Below are 22,185 nucleotides of genomic sequence, written 5' to 3' on the forward strand. Positions count from 1 at the left end.
AAAACCGCAGCATACAGGCACGTACAGCAACAGCAAATAGCAAGCAAGAAGAAGATGACAGAAAGCCTATCAGCGTCTGACACCTGTACTATCTAAGATATATAAGCAATATGATAAAACAATAAAGAGCCATTTTGTCTGAACCCAGCCATGCTGATATAGTGTTTTTTAGTCCGTCTCGACTTGCATCACCACAGCATAATCTACTAGGTCTTCTCGGACTTTAGTCTGATAGTTAATCAGTTCCATACAATCATGTATTAACTCCTCCTTTGGTTCCCCATATAAGAACTGAGCAGGGTTTAAAACCTTGCTGGTCACTAATGTCAAATCCTCCTGACTGAGCAAGATGGCTTCATATTTTAACATTCTACTATCAGTAAGCCATTACTCCACCTTTTGATTAAGTATATTTCTGATAGAATGCGGGGTATGAACCATCAATTTTCCCCTGAATGTAAGTTTTTGACTTTCCTCTACTAAAATTGAGGTGGCAGCTACTGCTTGAATGCATATCAGCCAACCTCTACTGACGGGATCCAACATTTTGGATAAGAAGGCCACAGGCTTTTTAATCCCTCCCCAGTCCTGAGCCAGTACCCAATGTGCTACACCACCTTCCACATTTACATATAAATAGAAAGGCTTATCCAAGGAAGGGAGGCTTAACTCGGGTATTTGTGTCAATTTGGTCTTTAGTTGTTCCAAACTAGCCTTGTCTTCCTTTGTCCATGCGAGATTTTCCTCAACGAGTTTGTCATACAAGAATCTTACTACCTGTGTGTATCCCTCAATCCACAATCTACAATATCTCAATAGCCCCCAAAGCTTCCTTACCTCAGTCTTATTTCGGGGGGGGGGGGGGGGGGGGGGGGGGGGGGGGCAGGGAAAGTATGCCATTTCTTCTTTCCGGGTTCAGCCTACAGCTTCCCTGGCTAATGATGTGCCCTAAAATTTGACCTCAGGTTCCACAAACTGAAGTTTCTGCTTGGATACTCTCAGTCCCTCCTATCCTAAAAAGTTCAACAGTCGTATGGTCGTTTCCCGTACTTTATCCTCTTCCACCCCTGAAACTAATAGGTCATCCACATATTGTATTAGCTGTGTTCCCTTGGGGGTTCAGAACTGATGGAGGACTTGCTCCAAAGCTTGTCCAAATAAGTTCAGGGATTCAGTAAACCCCTGTGGTAATTTTGTCCATCTATATTGTTGTCTACATCCATTGTAGGGATTTTCCCATTAAAAGGCGAAGACATCTCTGCTCCGCTCATCCAGTGGGCAAGCCCAAAATGCATCCTTGAGATCAATTACACTAAAGCACTTATGTTGGGGTGATACTTTGCTTAAAAGGGTATATGGGTTGGGTACTACAGGATATCAAGTTATGGTTCTTTTATTTACTTCTCGAATGTCCTGGACCAGCTGATATGTCCCATCGGATTTCTTAACAGGCAGAATGGGAGTATTGTGAGGAGACATACAGGGTTCCAGAGTGCCCTCTTTTACCAGAGCATCAATTATTGGTTGGAGCCCTTTTCATCCTTCTAGTGATATGGGATATTGCCAAACCCTTATCAGACACCCTTCATCCTGGATAGAAATGACAATGGGTTCTATACCCAGGCTTCCTCGGTTTCCATCCCCAGCCCACACTTTAGGGTCTATTCTCAACTCATCCTCCTGAGTCAACCTCAAAATTTTTACCACCATCCTTCCTTCATCAGGAACAACTCCTATCCCTAGTTGAACTTGCAGGTCTCTTCCCAGTAAATTGCATCCTGCCCCTGGGACAAATAAAATGTCTCCTTTCCCCCTTCTGTTATTCCCTTTCATCTCTATTTGTCTAATTATTGGAGCTCTAAACCCCCTCCCCTTTTGCTCTGATTATTTTTATGGTATCTTTGCCTACTTCACATCCCAGAGGTACTTGACACACACATATTCGTTCCGCTCCAGCGTCCACTAGAAATTCTAATGTTTCCTCCTGGAGTCCTACTTGCAGATTTATCAAGGGCTCTAGGTGAGATCCTTCCCCCAGGAGGAAGAGCCCCTGACACCCCTAATCCTCCACATTGTCTTCCTGTGTTATTTTTAAGACCTTAAGATCTTTATTTTGTTTTGGACATTCTCTTTGAAAATGTCCTCCCTTCCCCACAGTAAAAGCATCCACTCTTCTCCTCCCTTTTTGGGAATCCCTCTATTTCTCTGAATATCCCCATTCCTCATGGTGGCAATCATTATCTTTGCTTTAGATTTAGCTTTTTCCTCATCCTGTCTCATATACACTTTTTCTGCTTCCCTTAGTAGCTCATTTAGTCCTTTTTCTTGCCAATCTTCTAACTTTTCCAACTGCAGATGTCTGGCCAGGCATGAGTAACAAAGTGTACCTTCAAAAGGGTCTGCCCTGCTGCACCCTCAGGATCTACTCCCAAATATTGTTGCATGTTTTTCCGGAGACTGGCTAACCATTTGGTGGGCTTTTTGTCCTTGTCCTGTCACCCATTGAAAGCCTTTGCGATGTTCTGTCCCAGGGGAGTAGGCTCCTTAATACCTTTAACAATCAGGCCACGGTAATCTGACATATTTCTTCTGTCAGCCATATTATTATGAGCCCAGTTGGGATTTGCTAGGGGCATCTTCTGATCTCCGTGTGGTTCCTGCTGATTTTCCCTCTCCCAAATTCTCATGCCTGCTACCCTAATCATTTGCCTTTCTTCTGGGGAAAAGATAATGCTCAGTATGGACTGCATTTCTTCCCATGTGTAGATACTGGGCCCCAGAAACTGATCAAATTGTTCAGCAATTCCCAGAGGATCCTCTAATAAGCCCTTGATCTCCTTCTTAAAGTTCCTCACTTTGGTAGAAGTTAAAGGTGCATTCACAAACCAAATACCTCCCTGTGCCCCTCCCAATGGTACTTCTCTAAGTGGAAAAACTCCGACTCCCTGCTCTTCGCCTAGCACCATTGCTTTAACAGTTTGTCTTGTTCTGGGGGTCCTGTCAGGCCGGGGTATACTTCCTCTTTCATCAGGCCCTCCGGTGCCCTCACATGGAGGGGCATTAGGAACTACCGTATGGAGGGGTCAAGGACTCAAGGGGGTCCCATTTATGAGGTGATTCCTCTACCTCCTTTGCTCTGAACACTCCCACTGATCCTGGCCAAATTTCCCCTTTCCAACAAGCAGTGTATTCGCTCTCCTCTGGATTAGGGGATTCTCGGGCATTCACGTAGAGGTTTAATGCTTGACAAAGCCAACCCTCAAATGACCCATAACAGGGCCAATACAAATGATCTGGTCTAATCTCTTCCTTGGTCCACTCTAACATACAATATTTTATCATTTTTGTTTTATCTTTATCCTTAGTTTTCTCAGTACTTTCCCAATTGGCTAACATCAACCCCAGTGGACTGTCTGGGGGTATTTCGTTTGGTATTCTCTGGCTCCCCTTTTCCCTGGGACTCATTTTACTACTTCTCTGTCCCATATTTTCCCTGGGGCTGTCTTCCACACAGCTTTTCACTCGCTTCGTCTCTTCACCAGCCAAGTCCCTCACGGGATATTGGAACCATGGTTAGAAAGACTCCACACTCGCTTCCTGGAATGGGGCTACCCCATCAGGTCTCACTCAGTCATGCAGTCAAGCCCCCACTTCCCGCCCAACCGATTAATACTTACAGTCTTTCTTACTCGGGTCTTCGTGCACGTCAATTACAGGCAACCGCGACTTTATCTCCCAGGGAGCTCCGAGTAGTTTTTGCTCTAAGAACCTCCCTCTCTCCCGGGCGTTTGGCCAACAGTCCCAGTGGTCAGAGGCGTGCCATCAGAGAGTTCACCAAAATCAGTGGGGTGCATATCCTATCTGATGGTCGCCAAAGATCCTGGGGCTGGGCGAGCTAGTATCCCGGACGACCCCCCAAACTTGTTATAAATACCTGACCCACTAAGGCCGGTTCAGAAATCTTTATTGCGAGGCAAAGTCAAAGAGCAAAAACCGCAGCGCTGAGCGCATGACTCTAGTCAGAGGCGCGCCAAATGAGTTCAAATATGAACTATATATACCATCAAGGTTGAATCAGCTATATACATATTCATTATTTTCTCATAACTATTTACAGTATTCCTTGAAATTATTTAAATAACTCCACCCCTGTTGTGCTTGTGCCTTTCGGTCGTTGGGGTCCTCCGGTGGTCTTGCAGGGATGAAGTCAGATGTCTTCCTCGTAGTGAACTTTTGACCCAAGGAGGACAACTTGTTATCTGTCCAGCACAGCACTTAGCGAAAAGCCAGTATCTGTTTTTTCGTTTCTTACATGTCCATCACCCTCTAATGTCCAGCCCTTCACAGAAGTCACCCACCTGCCCACTGCCCAGGCTTCCGGCTGAAGCATTCTATTCAGTTTTTGCAACCTCCAGTCTCACAATGACTCATCAACCCCTCCTCAAGCACTGCTCATGCTCTCTGTCCTTCATTTTAGTCCCAGGAGCTGTGACCCATCCTCCCATACACGCAGCACTCTGCAACCAGGTTCTCAGCATGCCTATACCCATATGAAAACTACATTCATAGAGCAAGTACAGAGCAAGTCCTGCAAGCCTAAACCTGACTCAGGATACACATCCCAGCTCTTCCCTGCCCTATCCCAGGGAACACACCTAACAAGGAAGATTTAGGCAAAGGCCAGAAATACAACCAGAAGGAAAACCTCCAGCAAAACCTAAGCGTGTCAAGAACTGCATTCAGCCAACAAAACTTTACTTCTTAAGAGATTAAACATGACCCGTAACTCCCATGGGGAGAGGGAGGCAGATACTAGGATGGACAGAAGTCAACAGGGCCAAAAAGTTTTAGGAAGAGATAGAGATGGTGGTATAGGCTAAAATGGCCACAACCACAAGTATGGCCACGCAGGGACTAATGAACAAGAAATAGCCAGCAAGGAGTACTGCCTGCCTTTAAGCAAAGAAACAACTTATCTGACCTAGAGGATACACAGACAGATACATTTAAAGTTGAAGAGAATCATGAAAGACAGTGTTGCATATGAGAATGTTTGAAGTTATGTGAATGGATGCCTGTAGTCACTCATTTTGCATTATTTTATGTTTACTTTCACTATCCCCATGAAAGACTGTTTTAAAGCATGCAATAGTTTCCATTCTAAAAGTTATCAAAGGGAATAATTGCAAAATTATCTTTAAAAAGTAATTAAATATATATATGCATGCAGTGTATATGTGCACACATGTATTTATTTCACATAGTACATAAAATTAAGTTATAGGCATTGACCAGAAAACACACATGAAAATACAATTGAATGGATAAAAATAGTTTGGCCAGGCACCTTAGAAAAGGCCAAAAGGGAATGAATAATTATGTATTCTTTGGAGACTTTTAAATGATGTGCAGTAAATAAGGCAGGGGTTGCTAACTGAATGATAAGGATTAAAATATCAAGTAGGTGCTCAATTCGTGAGCACCATCCATCCTGTTCAGTGAATGAGACAGGGAAAAAAGTATGAAACAATGTAATTAGAGATCATAACGCATAGGTATAAGAAAGCAGAATTAGGGGCCTTAGCAACAAATTCTGGCTCTTCCTAGAAGTTCCAGAAACTCTTCAGAATTTGCAATTTAAAACAACATCTTTTCACATAAAGTGCTTACATACAAAGAAGTTATACCTGCATACAATATTGCATTATGAAGCTGTGTAATTCCCCTAAACTGAAAATGTCACATTCATTCACAAACAAAATGTGATTGCAATTTAGAACCCACATACTTGCCTTTATATGGTTTTTTTCTTTAATAATTACAACGCCATTGTGTTCTATATCTAATGTAAAACTTTACTTGTAATTCTAGGCACTGTTGTTAGGGAAGGGGTTAAAGAAATTTTAGTAGATCTAATTACTTAACAATTACCTAGATTATTGTTGATAAATAATGCTTTGTTTTTAACTGAAGCAAGGAGTCTACAGTTCCTCCTGAAGGACAGTTCTTGATGAGAACTAGCTAAAACCAAATCTATAGTTTGGACAAAGACCAAGGAACAACTGAGTCTTCGCAAAGAGAGAAGGTAAAATCTTCAGAGCGAGGGAGACTACCAAGTCTTCATCCCTACAACCACCACCAAGAGGCACTATGCAAGCGCAGTTGGGAGGGACTTATGGAAATGACTTCTTGGAACTAATTTTAATATGAAGCAGGACTAGGTTATGAATATATATATAGGCATATTTGGAAACCTTATGTATATGCAACACTTGATTGTATAAATTGAGGCAAGCTGTTGCCCCAGGTGCACACCCACCCCCTCAGCACTGAATAAACATACCTACTTTATAATCTGATAAGATTGTGGAGTCTGAATCCGCATGTCAGTTTTGGTGAGCCAGGCAGGAAGATCTCTGCTCAGCCATGGGATCCACCGTGGAACGGACATGCCTGGGCACACCCCGAGCACTTTCCTTGGAGGAGTCTCTGCTACCAGCCGCTCACTGCAGGGGCAGACAACCTCCTGAAGCCGTGGAAGAAAACAGTATGTTTTAGTAGAAGGGGCCTGTAAATTGTATATGTGGCCGGGGCAGCTGGTAAATCACACAGGGACATCTGGCATGCAGCATAGTCCCCATATGGAAGGGGTGTACCCTGCATGGTAATGAAGGGATTTGCTGACAGATAGGGCAGCCACTAGCTATCTTGAGGGCAGATCGAGCAAATCAGAGGTTGCCGCTGCATCCCAGTGTTGGGAGCCAAGAGGGACCTGCTAATGACTGGTATATAAGAAGCAGGAGAAGGGTAAGCAGACCTCTCACAATTGCAATAAAATCACTTTACATGTTATATTCGCAGTTACTAAATGGATGTTAACTGTATGGTTTGAATACCTGGGAATTTTGTTAATAGTCTTTGTTTTGTACGAGTGTACCATGTTTTAACAGTGTATGAATGAATACATTGATTATGTATGTCTCTTTATGTTGTTAACAGGACAAGACAAAGGTAATCACTCCTCCAGTGCTATAGGTTGAAACCCTGGGAATATTTAAATGAGGGAAGACATTGGATAAATAGGAGGAAAGAACGATATTATTTAAAAGGAGCTGTGACTATCTGTTTGTTCTGCAGTAATATAAAAAGCTACAATAATAGGTACAATGGTTGTCACCCAGCCTGGGTCTTAATGAAGTGCTATTTTGTGAAAGGCACTGGTATAGTAGCTCTAAAAGACATAGAGTGCTCAAAGTGCTCTAGGTATTGTCACCTCATTGTAGAGAGCTTTATGGCAAGTGCTGGAGGCCACGATGCCTGTGAAGGACCTTGAAGGCTAAAGAAGAAAGTAAGATAAGGTTGGCTGAACACCTGGAAGAAAAACAGGATATGAAGCAAGGCTAGAGTGGATGCGCACTGCCACCTCTTAACAGCTGGCTGAGAACATAAAACTCACAAAGATAAGAAAGAAGAGAGAATAAATGCAAGAAGTTCAGTGCATGTGTAGCTTAGTAATTAACCAATTATATGTAGCCAGGAAGTGTGTAAACAGTATTAATTAACCAATAATATTTTAGTATGTTGTGCGTGAACAGTGAATGATGATATATAAGCATGGGTTTTGAACTAATAAAGGGTCTTCTGTCAGATTCAAGAGTCTGAGGCACAGTCTCCTCAAATGGTGAACTCTATGGTGGAGTTCTGAGACATTGAAAGGATAAGGATGGAACTGGGCAAAAAAAAAAAAAAAAAAGATGACAGCTTGTGGAAGAGTGCTGTGTTCCAGCAGAGACTCCTTGGCTGAAAAAAAACATCCTGCCAACTGGACCAGGCAGACAACAGCTGTATGCATAGAGACAGATGAGCAGCCAAGAAGCTTTAGAAACTTTAAAAAGTGAGTTCAAGTATGTCTGCAGAAGCAAAAGTATATTAAAAAAGTTTCAGCATATTTTGCACAACAGAGGAATTGTATATGAAAAAAGTAATTTGAGACTGTCGCTAGCCTGGTTAAAGAGCCAAGGCACCCCAGCTACCTCTACAAAAATATTTGATGTTAAAATGTGGGAATCAGCAGGAGAGTAACTTTGGGAAAAGTAATCTCAAGGAGACTTGAATGCTACCCAAGTAACAACTACTTGGAAATTAATATTGAGACATTAAAAGAGATGCATTCAGAAAAACAGCTTGCAGGTATTGCTAAGGAGGCCTGGTCAGAGACTGAGAAGGGGCAGGAAGCTAATGTAACAACAAAACAAGATGTTGCTCAGCAGACAGAGAGCAAAGCTGAAACTGAGCATGTTTCTGATGAACTAGAAGGAGCAATCAAGGACTCCTATTAGGACAGACAGGATTAAAATAAATTTAAGATTAGAGGGTTAGCAGTTAAAAAATGAACAATCAAAAGTAAGGAAAAAGCAAGTGGTGTAGCAGAGCAGTAATAAGGAACACAGTAGTGATATCAGGAGATCGATTGAAGAGTGGAGGAGTGCACACATCTCCCATGCTATTTATTACAAGATAGACACCCAGGTCAGTATCAGGCATTTCACTGGGAAATGATTAAGGAACTACAGAAAACTGTAGTGCAAAATGGACTATAGTCTCCTTTTACACAAACTTTATTAGAGAATGTGATGATGGGTCCACAGGTTAGAGTGGATCTGTGACAAAGTGCTGGACTTTCCACCTGATGGCACTTTGCAAATTCCTGCCTGCCTGCCTGCCAAGAGGTCAGCAGACTATTGTATGACACTGCTGCACAGGGGGACTCCATGTCAGCAATGCATTTAGGACCTTGGTGGTGAAGAGTAGCCAGAATTTGCCAAGTGTCAACTAATTCTACTAACAGTGCTAAACCAGGTGAAACTGTAAACTCCAACAGCGTGACTCTTCTCAACACACTGTCAATGATTGTGACTCCATCCACACCTCTGCCCCCAAAGCTCCTGTCACTGATTGCAGCAATCCTCACTATTGCAGCACAAACACTAGCAGGCTGCAACAAGGCTTTACTATCAGTCAGATTCTACTGTCTGTGCTCTATCTCATTCCTCCAGAGGTCAAACCACAATACTCCCCATCATTCCAACCCCTTTCCCACAATCCTCAGGGCTATTAACTACTTAGCAGGAATGAGCTACAGCTGCACATCATCCATGTCAATCAACCCACTGCCTTCTAGGCAAGGCCACAGCTGCATATTATCAATGCTAATCAACCCACTGCCTTCATTCCTCTATGACTCCCCCTTTTTATTTTTAACCAAAAAGGCTGTGTCTATCATCCATTGTAGGGCCCTTGGCAGGAGGTGTGGAAAGGCTGTTCAGGTTGAGTTAAGAAGGCACAAAGCTACATCTGATTCAGGCTCTGCATCAGCGTCACCCAGATGTTGTGACTCCCCTCTCAAGGGGTCTGCAGAACAGCTGGTATCCGATGTCCTCTTGTCAATTCTAGGATCCAAAACAGGCTTAACGCACCTAGCGGGAAGCCACCATGGCGACACAAGCATACCCGCATACCCAGGTAATTAAATCCCACAGGCCTGTCCACTTTCCCATTTGTAGGTCTCACATTAAGACCTTTGCTCAGATAGGAGGATCTCCTCCCTGCAAAGACAAAAAATGAGAGATAATCACAGGACATTCTTTCCCAGCCAGCACAGTCAAATAATTCAATGTATACACAGCTTTCCATAGACAAGCACACAGAGTCTCAGAACACATTCCCCCTTTTTGTTTTTCAAGAAGTAGCTTTAATGTATGATGAACACATTCCACAATGGATTGGCCAGTTGGGGAATGTGGGATACCAGTAACATTCTACACCCCAAGAGGCAAGGAACTTGGCCATGCATGCAGATGAATATGCTGGTCCATTGTCTGTCTCCAGACACTTTGGAACCCCCAGAGCAGCCCAAGCCTGTCAAAGATGTGAAAGGGCATCCAGAGCCTTCTCCCCAGTATGGGCCAATGCCCACACAACTTTTGAGAAGGTATCAACGGAGACATGAACATACTGTAAACAACCAAAAGAAGGCACATGTGAGACATCAGTTTGCCACAGATCCAAGGACTGATAGCCATGTGGATTGACCCCTCATGGAAACATTAGTCCGGGACCCAATTGCTGACGCTCTGGGCAAGGAGCAATGATGGATTTTGCATCTGCAAGATATTCTAAATTGACAGACCAGTGCCCAAGCCCCCCAATGAAAAAATTGATGAGATGTGAAGGCCTGTCATATCAGATCTGGCACTGGAGGAGTCCAAGCGGGAGCTGCAAGAGCATCAGCACAGGCATTTCCTTCACAGACAAGTCCTGGCAATCTAGTGTGACTGCAGACATACAGGATGTAATATCTATGCTGGCTTACCATCACCCATAATGTTTTTAATAAGAAAAAATTGTTCTTAATTTACCTCCTTAAGCAGCACATGGTCAATGTGTCACACTACATCCACAACATAAGCAGAGTCTGTAACAATGTTTACAGCACATCAAGAAAACCTTTTAAAGGCAACAATGACAGCATGAAGTTCAAACAACTGAGGCGATGCCTGTGTCAAGTGTATCAATTCTTGCCATTGCTTCCCATCATACCAAGCAACCACTGCCTTCCCCAGTTTCCCAGAACCATCTGTAAAGACCATAGGGCCTTACACTGGGCTATCTGCTACCAGCAGCTTTTGAAGTATCTGTATGTCTGAATAAGTTGGTAACAATTTATGACTGGGAAGATGATAGGATATTTGTCAGTTGGCTCTGGAAGGATTCAAGGGAAACTGTAAACCTGTTTGCCAAACACCAGCTTACATAATCACATTCAATGGGAATTATCAAGCAATTGGGATCTTGGCCCATGAGCTGAATGCACCATGTACATCCCTTTGTGATGATTTTCACTACTAGTTCAATCTGAGCGCTTACTGCCTTCCATGGTTGTACAGACAAAAATAACCATTCCAAGACATGTAACAGATCCTGCCAACACTCATTCCACTGGCCCAACAATCCCATGGGATGACAGTTAGCAATGACAACATATAAACATATCAGAGTTTCTAAGTCTACACAGTGTACCCTTTTTTGTTGCAGGCCATCAGCCACCCTCTCTAGGGCTAAGGTGGCTTCTTTAGTTAGTGATTGGAGAGGCATCAAATGAGTGTCACCCTTCAACAGATCAAAGGGTTGTTTCAACTGGTCTGTTTAAGGCCCAAGTATGGCCTTACCCAATTTATGGTCCCTAATAATTGCTGCAAATCATTTAGGGTTCTGACATTTACTCAGAGCTGGATAGACAAGTACTTGAGCCACAGATCTAGCACCTTAACTCCCAAGTATTTCTATGGGGCTGCTTGTTGAATCTTTTCTGGTGCTATACCTAGCCCAAAGGTGGCCAATGACTGCTGCAAAACTGAATACACTTGCTGAAGTTCAGCCTTATTTGCAGCTGATACAAGAATATCATTCATATAATGATGGCAATACACTTGCAGAAATTGTTCCCATACAGGTGACAATGCCTTTGCTACATACCATTGACATATAGTAGGACTGGTTTTCATACCCTGTGGCAACACCATCCATCAGTATCACTTACAAGGAGCCATTGTTCCTGCTAGGTATTGAAAAAAGCAAATTTACATTTATCAGCTTCATGTAAAGGAATAGCAAAAAAACCAATCTTTTAAATCATTTACCAAAATATCCCAGGTTCACAGGATCATCATCAGGGAAGGCATGCCCAATTGCAGGGCTCCCATTCCCTCCATTACATCATTTACCTTCCTTAAATCTTGCAACAAGCACCATTTGCCCGATTTCTTTTTTTGTCACAAACACAGGGGTATTCCTAGGACTATGGGAAGGTTCTAGGTGACCTTGTGCTAATTTTTTTGAGTAATAGTTGGAGGGCTACACATTTTTCCTCAGGAAGGAGCCACTGTTCCACCCAAACAGGGGTATCTGTCTTCCAAGTCAAAGGCAGAGTAGGCCTTCGTATGCCCTCCATCACAGCAGCCCCTATTAAAAATCCTTCTGGGTACCAATAATAACTCCCCACTGTCCCAAAACATCCCATCCCCACAACTTCAGAGGGACATCAAGCACATAGGGATGGATTGTTGCTGTCTGGCCCTCAGGGTTCTGAACTTGCACCATAAGCCAGCTCTGGACACTGTCACACCACCCACTCCCGCCAATATGGAACCTGCCAAACAGACAGGCCAAGAACAAGGCCAGATGCACACAGATATAATACTTACATCTGCTCCTGTGTCAATCATTCCAGTCACCCATATTGCAGAAGGGGTCCCCTTTGCCTAAGGTGATTTTACAGGTTAGAGTTGGTCAAGCATTTTGTACACCAAGTCCAGAAAAGTTGAGATGTTCCTGTCAAACCAAACCCTTCTTTGCCCCGGACTTTGTCATGGGCATAATCATCTTGCACCCAGAAAGGAATTAATTGTGCAATCCAGCTACCTTCAGGAATTGACACGGGGGTGGGGTCTATACCATTGCTTGAATCTGACCCATATAATCAGCATCAATGACTCCTGGTAAAACAAACCAACCTTGTAATATTACACTAGAATGTCCAAACAACAGCATGCTCATTTTATTGCCAATGGGTCCCCATGGCATTCAGTGGGACCTTATGTACTTTATCATCCTCTATTGTGATGGCAGCTTGTAAGAGTGTGTCTAAAGAGAACACTATTGTCTCAACATTGCCAACAGAGACCTGGAGATGGAATGTAGTCCTCATGGACACCAAGGCACAAAGACCCTGGGAAAGAGAACTGCATGGCACGAGGAGTACTATGCTGCTCCCTGCCACCTGGGACTGAAAGGAATAACTACAATAAGGCCACCTAACAGCTGTCCAGAAGATTTGTTACAACCATGGTTGTAACAGCGAACCAGAAAAACTTCAGGTGAACTTTCTTCATTATAATACAAAAACACACCTCCTAGCCTGAAGCTACCTGCCTCTAAGGCAAACCACACCTCAGGCACTCTTCTTTGGACACGTGTGATAACCTTGCTCAAGAAGGCAGAGACTGGCAACAGTCCATGGACCAGAGGAGGAGCAAGGTGTGTTGCTTGGCATAAAAGATGGCTCCTTAGCAACCGAACTTTGGAGATCTTCCCCACCAAGGATCATGACGATCGGAAGGACTGGCAGGACACTGCCTGGACCCGGGACTATAGGGACACCTTGGACCCGTGGTGGTAGCTATAATCCTCTTTTCTTTTTACTTTACCTTTTATTCACTTTCTGTCTTTCTACCTATCACAAGCTGAGGACAGTTAACCAGAGCCTCCCCCATCAATTGGGGAATCCCTGCCCCAAAACATGGGTCATCCTGAGGGTATTCTAAATTCATCAGTGATTGCTCATTTGCCAAGGACCTCCAATTTGACTCAAAAAGTCACATTTGTATAGGGGTCAATATAGTTTGCACAATTGAACGGCAATCATGAGCAGTAAGCTCTGCTGTGAAAATACTATGTAACAATTGAGCATAGACTGAGCCTATTCCGTACCGTACACAGGTTGACCTTAACTCTTATCACTCCCCAGTTGAAAGATTCCCACTCAGGGGGAGCCTTACCATCCTTTCGAAGCACTGGACAGGCTAACACCCTGCCCCCTGTGGCTCCTGCAGCATTGATATCCCCTTCCACTAGTGCTTGCTCCCGCATCTTTTTCCAAGATTTGACAGGATCTAATTCCAGTGTTGTAATTTGGACTGGTTGTTGAACATGACCTAAGGTCTCCTCTGATAAGCCTATCACAGGTGGCTCAGGATTACAGACAGCAACAGGACAATGACTGGATCTCCCTGTCACCCCAAAGGGAACCAACTCTGCCCACTTGACCCGGCACCACTCTGCTCCTCCTGCCAGCCTTGACTGAATGGATCAGGTGATGGCAGAGAGTCTGAGGGCACCAAAGGTACCTTATTGGGCATCATCTCTGCAACTGGGGATGTGGCTATTTCAACCTCAGCCTTTGTCTCCATCTCTGCAACCGGGGATGTGGCTATTTCAACCTCAGCCTTTGTCTCCTTGTCTGCTTCTGCTTGTTCTGGTAAATCAAAGACAACTCTCCATGTTGTCAATGAGACTGTAGCAATTTTGTCCCCTCTCATGGCAACCCCCAAAAGTAACAACCCAGCACTTTGCCATACCTGAATGCTGGAGACTTTTTACTGGAACAGGCAAATTATTCCTTTTACACTATCCTAGCAGAGTTCTTATTGCCATCTCATCATACTTTATACCTTTATTTTCAAACACATTCATTTGCATTGTTAATATAATGTTTATTTCTCTGTCTACAACTAGTTCTAGTGAATCGATGATCAATCTCCATGTTGTTAATGAAGCTGTGGCAATTTTGTCTCCCCTTGAGACAGCCTCAAAAAGTATCTTTCCAATACTTTGCCATGTCTGAATGCCAAGAACCTTTTTTACTGTAACTGACAAATCATACTTTTTAGACCACACTAGCAGAACTCTTATTGATGTTTTATCATATTTTACACTTTTTTCAGATATATCCGTAAGTATTGCAAATGGAGTTTGTCTCCCTGTCCACATTTAATTGTTCTAGTAGGCCTAAGACTAATCGCCACATTGTTAGCAATAGCATGGCAATTTTACCACCCCTTGAAGCAACCTCCAAAAGTATTTTTCTAGTGTTTGACCATGTCTGAATATCAGAGACATTTTTCAGCATAACTAGCACATTATTTACTTTACACCATCCCAGCAAAGCTCTTACTACATTCTTGTTATACTTTACACTTTTTTGACACATAAACATTGTTAGTGCAGAATTTTCTTTTTCTGTACCCATATCAATTAGTCCCCATCTATGTTAAGTACCAAAAATTGCAATTTAAGTTAATATTATCAACAAGTATTACAATACACTCAAATAGATTAGTTAAAATGGCTCACCTCTTATAGTATCTGTTATGGGTCACAGGCTCTCCCACTCGTCTCAGCTATGGTGGACACCAGTTGTTGTAGTCAGAGTCCAACTCAATCAACCTCACACAGAGCTCAAACTATTGCAGCACAAAGAAACTAGCAAACTACAACAAGACTTCAGCATTAGCCAAAGTCTACTGTCTGTATTGTCACTCCTTCCTCCACAGATCACACCATGTTACTCCTTCTCTCTATAATCCTCTCTCCTACAATCCTCAGAGCTATTTAACCACTTAGCAGGAATGAATTACAGCTGCATATCCTCCATGTCAATCAACCCACTGCCTCTGAGGCAAGACCACAGCTGCATACCATCAATGCCAATCAACTCACTGCCTTCATTCCTCTACACCTCACAACACAGGACCAAGTACAGGAACAGGACAACTCGGACAATGATTCCACTGACACTGATAAACCTTTTGATCCAGGTCCTATAGATCTGGAAAAGGAGCTAGACCTTTTTCCTCTCCCTCCCCGATGCATTGACTATTTTTGGGGAGGGTGAGAGGGGGTCTGAGGGATCAGTGGCAGGAATGCAAGTGGGAAGTGCTTAAGCCAGGGGATTTGAGAGTCGCTATGGCATGTTCAGTATTTTGTCAGACAAATCAACTTTGAGAGTGGCAGCCTGTGCAATATGAGGCTGTTAAAGAGTAAAGCAAAGCAGTGCGGGAAGGGAGGATTCATAGTACATTTGCTACATCCCTTCTTGAAGTGATGATAGAGCCTTATACACTCACACTGCATGATTGGAAGTCGCTATTTTGTATGGCACTGTAAAAGATTAAAGTTGAGTTAATTAGCATTGATAGCAGACAGCTGTGGGTTAGCTTCAGGGGTGGTGGGTTGGCCAATGTAGACAAGGTACAGCTGTGGCTGATTCTGTTAAGTGGTTGGGCAGCCAATGAAGAGAGAGCAGCCGAGGAAGAAGCAGAGAAGAGTGGATACATGCTCTCAATGAGAAGAAGGTAGCAGAGGGACTAACATGAAGAGTATGCTGGTATGAGATGGTAAAAGACTTTGTTGTAGCTAGCTAGTTTGTTTGTGCTGTGATATGGTATTAACTCCAGCACAGTATGTGATGTGGTGATCTGATTTTTGTGAGCTATGTGTAGGGGCCTTGATTGGAAACCTTAATTGGGGAATTGCCGTTAACTATGAGCAGTTGGCTGGAGAAAATAATTGTGCTGATGCTGTGACTCAGGCAAGGTGTCCCAGGGACAATTATTTGCAAATGAAAGAGATGGCTATTAAGGTAGTCAGGATGTGGGAGTCTTGCCACAGTCTTGCAGGGTCCTAGAGAGTCATATACTAATTTTATTGATCAGCTTCAGAATGTTTTGCAACAAGTCAAGTATGAGGAAGCTCAGGGGTTGCTTTTAAAACAACTAGCTATGATAATGCCAATGAAAATTGTAAATGGGCAACTTTCACAATCACAACCTCAACATGTGTCAAACGATTATAGCGCAGAACTCACAGCAGACTAACTCTCAGGCTGAGTTCTGGAATGCAGCATAACAGATTTTTTTGCTTCTCTAATCTTTTCTGTAAGAATAGTACATGCTCTTAACTTACTTAGTAAATTAGGCTGCTAGCTTGTTAAAGGAAGTAATACTACAAATACTTTTTTTTTTTCTGGCTTATTAACAGATGTTGATTCTGTCCGTCATATCTTGCTACAGAACAGAGTTGCTATTGATTTTTATTATTAGCACAGGGACATGCGTGTGGACACATCCTAACAAAGTCTTACGTGAATCTGAGTGACCACTCTGAATTAATTCACAAAAGCATACAAAACTTAAAAGCCTTAAAAAAAGATCTGCAGCAGAGCCAGGGGTGGGATGCCTTTGGTCTCTTCTCACGGCTGGGAAACTTTTGGCCATGACTAAAAAAGTATTACAGGATTTATTATAATTATCTTAACCACCTTATTAATGTTTGCCATATGTCTCCCATGCCTTTTATCCTGTATTCAGCGTTTAGTTGATTGTAACATAAATCAGGTCACGGTCACCCAGCTACACACAACCTTTGCCTCATCGCAATTAACAAGCAAAAAAGAGGGGGATAGAGAATGTCTGAAGAGAGATATAGGAGAGGAAGATAGAGAATATTTGACCTAACAAGAGATGAGAGAACAGCTAGGTATTGTGAAGGAGAATAGGAAAGATGAACATGGTTATCTAGTGATAAATAGTTGTCTGTGTGCTTGTAGCGATATATAGCTATGTAACTGCATGAATGATTTCTGCCCTGAGCCTGGTGGCGTATGCAGCTGTGGTTTGTGTCCGGGCTCAGAGATGCAAATATGGGCTTCTCTGTTACAGTAAAGTGTCTCTGGTTGCATATAAAAAAAAAAAAGGGGGGGGGGGGGGGGGGGGAAATGAAGGGAATGACCCCAGAGGCATGATTAGAGAAAGCATGCTATGTTTTGAACTTTCTGAAAAGCTCTGCCGACCATGTGGTGCCTCCCATTGTGCGGCATTTTGTGTCAATTGGTGACAAGCAGCAAAAGCACGAAGGCGTCTTAGTATGCATGAAAGACCCTTGTACCAGGCATTGGTCAGGACCGCATGAATTGTTAACTTGGGGAAAAGGTTATGCTTCTGTTTCTACAGATGAAGGTCTGCGAAGGATACCCGCTCTCTGTGTGCGGCCTGAGCTTAGTGTGCCAGACTGTGGGAACACTGTTGCCGCCACTCAACCCCACAACTAGTGTGTGGGTCTCCTTACTGAACCAGTCCTTGTTTGGTGTGCCCTTCCTTGAAGCTGACTTGCAGATGTTGCAAAAAAGTGAATGTATGTGGGGAATGAAGAATCTTACTGAAAGCCTTGATATTTCGGATAATTGATTACCTCTGTATAACGTTAACCCAAAATAAGTTGACATTGTTTGCACTTTGAATGTCGATAGTTGTTTTTATGTAGATGCTAATGTAGTAGGAGGCTATGATGGGACCATGACACCCGCATAAATCAACACGTGAACATGTTGATAAACATAATGTGCTTAAAAGCAATATAACTTTGGATGAAACATGTAATGATGTAGTTGATTTACGGAACTGATGGGAACGTATTGCAGCGGTTCTTCTCTTATCCGGAGCAGCAGCAGGGAAAGCATTAAAGAGTTAAATCACCTTATTTGTTAGGCAGTTAAGAATGTGAGTCAAATTTGCCACTATTACATACAAAACAGAACAACTATTGGCTTTTTGTTGTTGGCTCAAGGACGTGGCTGTGAGGATTTTGATGGTATGTGCTGCATGGATTTTAGCCACCCCATTGCAGCAACATGTTATCGAAATCTGAGAAAATGTCAGCCTTTTTGGCATCCATTCACTCAATTGTCAGTATTGTTTGTTTGCTGTTGCCTTGGTTGCTGTCATGTTTGCAAGGGCCCTGTAGAACATGGCAAACCTGGTACTAGCTGTTCAAAAACAAAAAGGGGGAATTGTAGAATTGTACGGAACAGAGACAGTGAGTTGTTTTGACACTGACGATGTGCAGCTGAGATCCTGCAGCAAAGAGTTAAATAACTTTGAGGGAGTATGAGAAGAAACTAGGATGAGACAGAAACAAAGGAGGAATGTGATCTCACCTCTAGAAGATAAGGAAACAGCATGAACAGTAAAGAGTAGCCTATAATGAACAGCGCTAACGAAAGTGTTGTATGATTTTGACTGATCACTCAAACTCTATTCATAAGCAGCTTGCTGAGTTAAAGAAAACATGCACAGGCCATAAAGATTGAGATCGGGTTAACGGACTGGCTACAGAGTTTGGAAATTACTGGATGGTTAAAAGATTTTTTTTCTGCACGGGACAATGGTATTAATTGCCATTGTAATCTTCTTAATGATATTGGGCTGTGTGTGGAATTGCTTTATGAGAATTATGAACCGAATGATAAAAGGGGTCTGGATCGCTCAAAAACAAAAAGGGGGATTTGTGGAGTGGCTGGAAGACAGTGGACATATTATGAGCAATCAAGACCAAGTAACTTTGTTGTAAGAGCATTTGTTTTCAAGTCCGGTGGGGAAAACTGTCTGTCCCATGTTAGTTGGTTCTGTTTTTTATGGAGTTGTTACAAGCTGTTCTGCTTAACTACACCCCCCACCCAACAATGGTGTGCGTGCCCAACGTGGTCCTCGGGGGCCTCCAGGCACCTTGACACCCCGACCCCAAGTCTGGGCGCATGCACAGGGGTTTGGTTAAGTTTTGCAGGATCAGCCTCCCCCATTGCTCCATGGCATCAGTTGGTTTCCTCCTTTAACAAGGTATAGATAAATCTCTGCGGTGGCAGTGGTGTTATCTTCTTGCCTTAACAATGTATAGACCATTCACTGTGGTGATGGCATGAGTTTAGCAATGTTGAGACAACACATCTGCTGTGGCAATGGTGGGCCTCACTGGCGCAGTCTCTCACACTTGAGGTAATAATTTCTGCATGTTTCCCACTCCCTCCTATATGCCTTTCTCTTTTGTGCCTGGATCAAACTCAAGGGCAAGGGATTCTGTGCTTTTGCCTCATACTTCTCTAGGTCTCAAGCCTGAGGAATGTAATGTTCACCCACAATCAGACCACTCTCAACCTGACCCAGCTGATGGAAGTTAAGATCTGGAATAGGCCTCGGCAGCTCAACAGCTGCCCTTCAGCAGGAAGTTTTGGAGTAGGGATATTGGCTCCTGATTCTGGGACAAGGGGGACATAGTTTGGTGCTTTGCATGGGACAGGCCCTGGAAGCGAACATGAGAGCAGTGAGGACTGTGGTCAACACCTTTGCTCAGAACTGTTGAGGCTGTACTGGACTACTATTCCATTGATTGAGACTACTCAAGGAGTGAAGACCAGCCTGTCCTGCAGCAGGTGCTACAACTAGTTGTGTGCTGGTGGGAGGAGTAGCTCAAGTTTATCTGAGCAGTCCTAGCTGTATGTTGTAATGCTTCATGTAGAGATTTGGTTGGGAAGCAGTGTGGCACATGGTGCTACATAACAAGCAAGGATAATATATTATGTTCTTCAGAGGTACATCTATGTTCCAAGGGCATACTTCAGGCACTGTGAGATTCTTGATATTTGCCATTCAGATCACTATGAAAGCAGAGTAGGGAAGTGCTCTTAGCACAGAGCCTCTGAGAGACAAACTCTGTCTTTTCCTTGTACTCCTGCTTGCACTCCCTGAACTGCTGTTTTACTAGAGACTCACCTGCAGACTGCTGCAAGTCAGTAGGAGTCCTGTCACCCTTCCTTCTTCCTGTCCTGTTCCTAATAGGAACCCCTACCAATAGTTGCTGTGACAGCCTGACCAGCACTCTACGTGAAGGAATCCATTTGTAATGCAGTTGATGAATGTCATGGGCTTTCTTCTCTAACAAGTTGTGACTCCAGCTGTCAAAGTTGGACTCCAGTCATCTCAAAAGGCAACAGCAGTGCAACCTGTCTCCAAGCCCTACCGAAGACTTAATCTGCTAACTCTGTGTACTTCTTGCCCTCTTGGCAGCCCACTCCAACACTCAGGCCTGCAGGACACTGATGACCTATTCTTGGGGATGTGGTGACCAGGGAAGCTTTCCTGATCAAGACTAGGAGGACAGGGGTGAGAGTCAGTTCTGCAGATAATTCCAGAAGTAGGAAGCTGTAGAAAGGCAACAGGACTGGTAGCTTCCCCAGCAGCTTGTTTTATCACAGTCTCCAGTCTGAATTTATTGTCTCAGGAAGAGCTGCCAGTTGCTTCTAGTGATACGGGTAGATGCACAGAAGCCAGTAGTCTCATGGTCTTGTTATTCTAAAGCAAAAGCTACTTTGCTGCTTTTAGGCTGAAGATGGTGAATTTCCGTCAACAAAACTGACGTGCCTTTCATTAAGCTTGTTGATTCATCTCTTTCTAGTTAAAAAAAAAACAAAAAAAAAAAACAACCCAGCATGACAAAACCAAACCACCACCCCCAACCAAGCAAACTTATTACTTTGAAATGGTATGATGTCTGTTGGTTCTGTAAAGACTGGTAGGATCCCTTTTATTTTTTTTGTTTTCCTGCGCAGCAGCTGTTTGCCCATGTGGCAGGATGTTATGGAAGCCCAGGCTGAAAGCTTGCAGAGACTGTCTGTTGATGCAGAAGGTTCGGACGCAACTTATACGACCAATGTGATCAAGTTAGTGCCCCTTTATTAAGGGATACACAGCAATTTATACACTAGCACAAAGCACACACATTGCTTCTAGATTGCTAATAGGCTAAAGCTGCTTGTCTATTCACTCTCCTGCGCTCTATGATTGGTCATGGCATGGTATCCATGCTCCTCGCCTACATGCTGTTTCAACATTCTGTTTTCTTATTTTTCAAGTCCAACTCCTTCATCTCTTTCCCATGTACAGTTCCTTAATAGTCCAACTTTCTTATCTCTGTCAGTACACAGTTTCTTTGTCTCTCTTGGCCTTGCATATGTCCTTCACAACAGCTGCAGCTTGTTACAGCTTCGGCCTGCTCTTACAACAAAGTTACTTGGTCTGGATTGTTCATAATATGTCCATTATCTTCTAGCCACTCCACGACTGTCACCTGCATCAGGGATACTGGGGGTGGGGAAAGGCCATCAAAGATCAGCAAAGGAATACTGTGTTTGTGCATGCTGGTGGGCTTGTAGGGTTGTTTTGTTCTGTATGTCTGATCCCTGGTTTTCTTGCATCTGGCGCCTAACCTCATGGGTATGGGAGAAATGTATTTGGGAGACCTGGAAGCAAGGTAGTCTCTCATAAAAGTAGCAGCAGTTTGTGTTTGGGGGAGGAATTGTTTTATGTCTAGTGCTTTTTATGCTGAAGAATAGCTACTAATATTATAATTTGTGACAAGGACAGCAAGGGCATGTTTGAGGGTACTGACAAAAGCATAGGCCTTACTGTTCTGCTCAGACTTGTTTTAGTGCCAGCTCTGAGCTATGTGTGTAAGGTGTATGATATTTGTTTCCCCTTTCCAGGAGCCGGGCTTACTGATGGTGGCAGCGTCAGGCTGGTTGTAGGTGACCTGGAGAGCCTAACCCCATTTTATCTTTTCTGTCTGTAGTGACTGGTTAAGCTGCTGCATTCGGTATGTGGCTCAACAATTTGCAGTGATTCAGAGGACACTGAGGTACAACTTGCCTAGAAGATCCTCCACCTATGGTCAGCTGACTAC

The sequence above is a fragment of the Falco naumanni genome, chromosome W (assembly GCF_017639655.2).
Source record: "Falco naumanni isolate bFalNau1 chromosome W, bFalNau1.pat, whole genome shotgun sequence".
NCBI lineage: Eukaryota > Metazoa > Chordata > Aves > Falconiformes > Falconidae > Falco > Falco naumanni.